Source organism: Penaeus monodon, chromosome 7 (genome assembly GCF_015228065.2).
Source record: "Penaeus monodon isolate SGIC_2016 chromosome 7, NSTDA_Pmon_1, whole genome shotgun sequence".
NCBI classification, from domain to species: domain Eukaryota; kingdom Metazoa; phylum Arthropoda; class Malacostraca; order Decapoda; family Penaeidae; genus Penaeus; species Penaeus monodon.
This window is the reverse complement of record NC_051392.1, coordinates 27684842-27692341: the sequence shown is the minus strand read 5'-3', so window position 1 is coordinate 27692341 and position 7500 is coordinate 27684842. Positions and strand designations below refer to the sequence as shown.

The 7500-nt window shown below is 39.7% G+C and overlaps 1 protein-coding gene and 1 long non-coding RNA gene across 2 annotated transcripts in view; one reads left to right on the top strand and one right to left on the bottom strand.

Moving 5' to 3' along the window:
* LOC119575178 overlaps positions 1-7500 on the bottom strand; it is a gene marked incomplete in the record, with an annotated part of 31023 nt that overhangs the window by 19103 nt on the left and 4420 nt on the right. The window contains 1 exon segment of the mRNA XM_037922667.1: positions 5906-6022.
* LOC119575181 lies at positions 2537-3972 on the top strand. The gene is made up of 2 exons (XR_005228954.1): positions 2537-2666; positions 3245-3972. It is a non-coding gene; the product is annotated as an uncharacterized LOC119575181 (long non-coding RNA).

The window sequence follows — 7500 nt, the reverse complement described above, 5'->3', positions numbered from 1 at the left end:
ATACTGTGTTTCTGCTTAGTGTTATAAGTATTATTAGTAGTATTGATTACTATAATTAATAATAATATTATCAACTTGAATATTATTGTAATTAATGTACGATGTCAATAATTTAATTTACAGATGGACTGATAGATAGACAGACAGACAAATGGATGAATAATAGACAGATCAAGAATGATACAAATATAGATATTTGTGCGTGTATATGTGAGTGTGATTGTGTGTGTGTGTGTGTGTGTGTGTGTGTGTGTGTGTGTGTGTGTGTGTGTGTGTGTGTGTGTGTGTGTGTGTGTGTGTGTGTGTGTGTGTGTGTGTGTGTGTGTGTGTGTGTGTGTGACTATGATAGGTGGATACAAATTATATTGACTCTGAGGGCCCACTGGTTGGCCAGGGCGACACGGTGTGCTGCATTCATTGGTAGTAATCAATGTTGCTTTGAGATAAACGAGAGGAAAACAAATTGCAGAACAAGGCTCCCAAACTCCTTTAGTATAAAGCGTGCGGGCTAGATAATCTTAAGTATATCAAAGCCGTATCTTATTAAGGCAGAATGATGATGATATTAATAAGAATAATGAACCTGTAAGAGTGTAAGTGATAATAAAAGACGAAGGATGGCCTAATTAATCACAGAGACCTACCGATTGTACGATTGCAACAGCAAGTGTGCCGCGGGTCGCACTAGGAGTGTGGCGGGCCACTTGCGGTCCGCGGCCCCCGTGTTTGACACCAGTGTCTCAAAGGATATGATACTAGATAGTATCAGGCCTCATAACTACAGTAGATTTGAAATACATGCCGTCCCTCTCGACACTCATGCTAAGTTCAGAGTATTCTTTTGACATCATATGCCTTTCATCCCCGCCAAGATAGTTATATAGCATTACGGGTACTCCTGCTCACTTATTCATATCTATAATGTATAACCTACTATATCCTCTTCTACACTGTTAATCACGCAACACACTACATCACGATAACTCCTTATGGGCCTATTACCAGGTGACTACTGAGAAACCCGGACTACTTCAATCAGAAAAAAAGAAAAAAATTCTAATGCAGCAAGGTCCAGTTTAAACAATCATTTACCAAAATAAAGTTTTATACGGCTTAAAAAAAAAAAAAAAAAAAACTATTAAACTTTTGAAAAAAAAAAAAAAAACGTACAGATTGAAAATGCTGCTTTGTGCCTCTGCCATTTAATCATGCACTGTCTCTAGCCATAATGTTATCTTTACTGTGCTACATAAAGGTCTGCTAAAAACAAAAAAGTTGTTTAGAGATTTCTGAAAGTTACATCATCTTATTCCCTTTAAAAAAAATTTGAATAAGAAATATCACTCGTGTGTTACGTTCATTGCGATCCTGAGATCGAGCCGTAACTGGACACGACAAGGAACCGTCGCTTTGGAATCGATGTTACGCAGGTGCCAGGTATCGCTACCCGTTGCCACCAGAGCATGACCGTGTGGATTTTCAGCAAGAGAATAATAATTTCTATATCTTTTGTGTAGCGAATTAGATCAGTATATATATATATATATATATATATATATATATATATATATATATATATATATATATAAAATAAGATATCGAGTTAGTATTTGTATTTTAGTATTATCGTAATTTGTATAGAAGAAAAGTTTGACTAACATGGTGTAAGATTCGTGTATTTCACACGCTTCTCCGATAAAGTAAGCGCTTTATGTGAGTCACCCCCACATGTACGGATGATGACGTCAGCTGTGGTTCCCATACGTTTCGTTGCGCCTGCAACAACCTGCAGCAGGTCATCACGATATCACGTTCATACTCCGTATGTTTTTCAACTGAATTACTCGTCGATTAGTCTACTATTTGGTAATTTTTTGCTTCTGGTGGTGTGTGATACGCACACACGCTGAAGCACATATAGTAAGGTAGATATAGATATATATGTGTATATATATATATTATATATATTATATATATATATATTATATATATATTATATATATCATATATATATATATATATATATATATATATATCACACACACACACACACACACACACACACACACACACACACACACACACACACACACACACACACACACACACACACACACACACACACACACACACACACACACACACACACACACACACACACACACACACACACACACATATATATTATGAAGACAAATGCCTTACAATAATAGTCAACAGGAGAAATTTACGCAACAGAAAAAGTGTATGTCGTGAACGTATTCCATCTTGTCAGACAAAGAAAACGGCCAACAAGTGGGCCGACATGCAAGGGTGACTCATATAAAGCGCTAGTATAACCGGAAAAAATGTTACAGAAGTCTTACGCCACTCTTTGCAAGGTCTTCATTGCCATGTATTTGCTTTTTGAAATGATGATTAATTAATCAAATAGTAATGCAACATTTACATCATATAATACATCAGATGTGTTAGTATTACAAACAATATATATCGAACGTATATGCAAGATTCTCCTGTTGATATTTCACTTGTTACTTAGCTGTTAACAACGGGTAGCGAGACCTGGCACGTCGAGCAAGCATTGATTCTTAAGCGAGCGGCTCTTACCCTTGTGACAGTTACAACTCGATCTCAGCTGAGGTCCGGATGAACAAAACTCATTGGTAAGATATATCGTTTTATATTTGTTTCAAGGAATATGGCGAAAGACTCGTTTCTGAAACAAAAAAAAATCAAACCTGCCCTGTGTTATCGTACAAGTCACTTATCTGTGCAAAATTGGGTTCCGAAATTTATGTTGCAGCCAACAGGCCAAAATAGTTAATGATGGTAAACGTGTGTTAACTAGTATGACATGTAAGTTGAGCCTATGCAAATGATTTTTTCGATGATCTTGATTTGGTAATGCTCATTAAGTATCGTCGATAGAAATAATTATCATGTCTGTTTTGAAAAAAAAAACAAGCGAACTCATTAGTAATTTTAAAAAAGATTTGCCAGTGGAGTAAGTAATCTCGGGTACAATTTGTTCATATCATTTATGATGCCTCTGTACTTTTCTTACAAGAAAATTAGTATGTGCATTCAGGTTGAAAATAGTTAGCCAGAAGCTTTTAGGATCACGTTTAAACACGTCTTCTAATCAGTTTTACGCATCTTAGTTAATCAGAAGACGTCACCTTTCTAGTGAGGATAACAGCAAAATTATAAGTCGTATATTACACCAATAATTAATTTTCAGTAATGAGATGACCCAGCGGCGGCAGGGGCGAGGGACACTTGCCAGTGTCTGCCCCTGGTAAGAAGCTACGGCTCTGTACCAGGGGCAGGCACCCAACCTTCCGTCTCCCCGATCGACTTGTGGCTGCTCGACCCCTGCACGGATCCCGGACTCCCTCTGGCAACTGACTCTCAACCCCCCCCCCCCCCAATCCTCCAGGAGCAAACGTCAACCGAATATCGTACCTGCCAGCCCTGCAAACGCCCCTCTGCCCTCGGATGTAGCTCTTCCCATCCGCGAGCGAACCGAAAGAAATCACCCTTAGTTCTCGTGGATCATTTCTCTACATTATATATTGTGAAGATTTCATGGAATCTGCTATAAGTTTGTATTCCAGCTAGTTTACTATTCCAGGAATAGTAAACTCACGGAAGCTAAATCACATCTTACTATATCAATTTACTCCTCATCATGAATATGGTGCTTGTATCAAGCATCCATTTAAAAGTTGTCACGTTCATACTCTCTCAGTTAGCGATATTTCTTAATGGCGTGGCACTCGACTACATATTGTTATACCGTGTGTTAATTTGATGTATTGGTGATGTTTCTTGATGTAACTTTTCCTCGTTGCTGTGAGCACTGTATTGTATTTAAAGTGCAATATGTTATGCTGCTGTATATGAGGCAAATGAGACTTGTTTCCTTCATGGGTCAATAAATTTTAATAAATGAACGTTTAAACTTTACCTCAGGAATGATATGTTATTCAACGAGGTTGTTTCCCCCATCTCTACTTTGAATTTATATGTACCTCTCATCAAATTCCAAATACTAAAACTCATAAATATATATATCGTGTTTCCTCGCATTTGCACTAATTTTTGAGTCAGTGAATTTAGAATATCTAGCGGTATTTGCGCTAAACATCTTGCAATGAAAAAGTATAATAAAACGAAACAATTATAATATCTAGCGGTATTTACGCTAAACATCTTGCAATGAAAAAGTATAATAAAACGAAACAATTGCACAGATCAATAAAGCCTTTTATTTCTTATATTATCAGCAACACATTGCACCCTAGTCTCCTCTTGAAGTCAGTGCAACAAAACCATGATGGTTAATAGAGCTCTCGAAGGCGCAATCCCACGAAGGAATTATATTATCAGTAACTACTGTAATGCAATCTTTGTGAAGAATGAGCTCGCGATGCAGACTATCAATGCAAATTACAGTCACTAAACTACAACTTCCTGTATTTTACAGCAAATTAAATTTTTTTTTATCTTAACCGAGTAATTGTTATCATCGCTGTAATAATCACCCTTATTATTATTACCATTATTTAGTTATTCTAATAGTACTACCAACGTTAGCAGTGGCAGCCTTAGTATCATTACGGTTACTATTATGATACTCATCATCATAATTGTAAATTTTGCATTTATTGTCCTCATTGCCATATCGATTGTAGAAGTGATAGCAGTATATTATCATTATCATCAATATTATCATTATTATTTCCTTATAATGCCATCGCTGAAATTTTGATAACACATATAACAAAATGAGAATTACCCCAGTCACCTTTTTTACGGCGTCAAAATGCCTTTTCTTCCACCAGGAATCGACCCACGACATGCTAACATCCTCACAGTTTCCACCACCGGTGCTTAGTATAGTCAATTCTTGCAAATGGCAATGCGTGCTGTTTTTTCTTCCTTTATTCCTCGCTGTTTGCGAAGACCCGAGCTGGTTGCTAGGGGAGGAAGGTCGGTCTTTCCCTGTGTTGGCTGGTAACCCTCTTCGCACCTTCCCTTTCGTCTAGGTGTCCCTCTCTCCTCCCCCCCCCAGTACTTTCGGTTTCTATTCTCATTTTAATTTTCGTTTCATTTCATCCGAGTTTCTTCGCTTTCTCTTTCCTTTTCGTGCTTTGACATATTTTTATCCGAGCTGAGATACAAACACGTTTATAGATATATTTACACATATTTACGAGCACATCCAGACAATATGTGTTGCAACCTTTAACGTAATACTGTAAAAATAATATTAATTAAAATCAGAGAATTAAAAACGAAAGCTAATACCGTCGACAAACTTTAAAAGCAAACAGAACCACGAACGTAAACGCAGATGCCTATTCCTTTTCCCGAGTACCCCAGCGATCGGCATTTCCATCCCCTCCCCCTCCCCACTCCTCTTCTCCTCCGTCTCCCCCTCCCCCTTCTCCTCCTTTTCCTCCCTCTCCCTCCCCCTCCCACGGGCCGAGACAGCACCCCGCCTCGGCCAGTAACCCCGAGGTCGCCGCCCACCATGTAATGTTTCCCTGTCGACCGCATTCTCGTTGCTGCGGTTTCGGCGCGGTTGCTGTCGCTCAATACTTTTGCAGTGCGGACGGTGGGTGTGCTGAACGTTCGGAAAGTTCTTTTATCGTGGTGAATTTGGTGTTTTATTAGGCTTTTCTTTTCCTGTGTTTCTTTATTGGTATTGTAATCTGGGTAGCATGGCCCCCGGTAACTCGGAAGCATTAATTTATTTGCTGGGATGTGTGTTAGGCCTTTATTTGAATGACATTTCCTGCGGTCTCTCTCAAAAAAGCCGATATCTACGTGTGTGTTAAATGTGACGATTTGATCTCAATGACGGGGTTCAGACAAAATTGTGAAGTTTACCAACCAATTTTGGGCTTCCACTTCAGATCAGAAAAAAAACGAAGTCGTGTTGATTTCTTTCCTCATCTAGGCCTGAGGCGTGGCTATGCCCCGCTCCGCTCCCGCTCGTCGTCGCCAGGGACTGGAAGTAGCAACTTGACTAAAAAATACCCGGTAGCAAACATGGTCTTCAGCATACTGCATGCATATCTTAGTCTTAGAAAGATTTATCGTCAGTTGCTGACATCCATTCAGTTGAAACGTATGTTGATACATTCAAGATGTAAGGCTGCGTAATAGAAAGAATAAAAAAAATGAAACTATAGAAGTCACTTAGGGTATGTACTGACAGTGTTCGACATAAGGAAACGGAGTGGCTACTTATAAAGAATAGGAAATCTCTCAGTAAGCCTGATGATGTTTATAAATGCTATGTGTCTATATGAATAACCCCCTATCTCTTTTTCTCTTTCTCATTTACTAAGATGAGTTCAGTCGGTTTTCAAATTTCGACACGCAATTCTTCCTGGAAATAAAGAGAACCAGTAATCGCTGCTTCAACTCGCCAGGAACACGGGCATCTTGCTAGTGCCAGGAGGGCACAGCTTTAGAGACGGTTTTGCTTTGATCATGCGTGCCATTCATAGGCAGTGTAGCATCGTCCGGATAGCCTGATAAACGCCTTTGTTACGATTGATTCCCACTTTGCTGTGGGCACGCGCGAGGCAGATAAAGTGAAGATTATAAAGTGAAGATTATGTGTTTGCAGAAAATGCAAAATAAACCTCCTGGAATTAAACAAATGACAAAAATGGTGTTTCTGTCGGTTCACCAAATTCCTCTCAAATCCTCCCGCCTCGTATGACAGGTACATCAGAGCCCTTTGTGGCGACACCGCGGCGGCCCAGTCGGCTGCAGGGCCCGTAAATGACATCTTAATTGCGAAACGGTGAACAAGAGCGCGCTTATTTTGCTTAGCGGCGTCGCGTTGACCTGCCAAGGTGACCCGGCGTCGCAGAGATCAGCAGGGTCAACCATTACCGTTACCGTGGCCCCTGTCAAGAAACCCGGGTATTTAGGACACACGATGGCTCAAGTAATCCGTTACTCACCAAAACTGGTCTACGACAGAGGGAATCACGTAGCGCATGACTGGACGTGAATTGGCGACGTCCATGCCAGCTCATCTAATCTTCCCGATCTGTGGCCGACATACCAAGCACCACTAACACAAAAAAACATATAACTGAACAATACTCTCTTACTCTCTGTATTGACAAAAGAAGGACTTTAAAAGTTAAAAAGGCAAAAGCTGCAGCGGTTAAGCGAAGAAAAAATCGTAAGTGTTGTGTTAGGATCATAGACCACGCCCACTTCCTGTGTTCGGGTGCATTTATGTCTTCACTTCCTACTCTTCCACAAGGAGCTTGGCAGACTGTGCTTTGGTGCTTGGGGGCCTTTTTGTGTGTAGCCGTAATGTTTTTTTTATCTGAAACGTGTGAACCTTCCTGACAAGTAAGCGTCTATGCTATGTGGTATGAAAAACATTGCATTTTGTTTAGCAAACATTGTGTACATTATTATGACAGTGATTAAAAGATAGGACATTATACAGTTTAC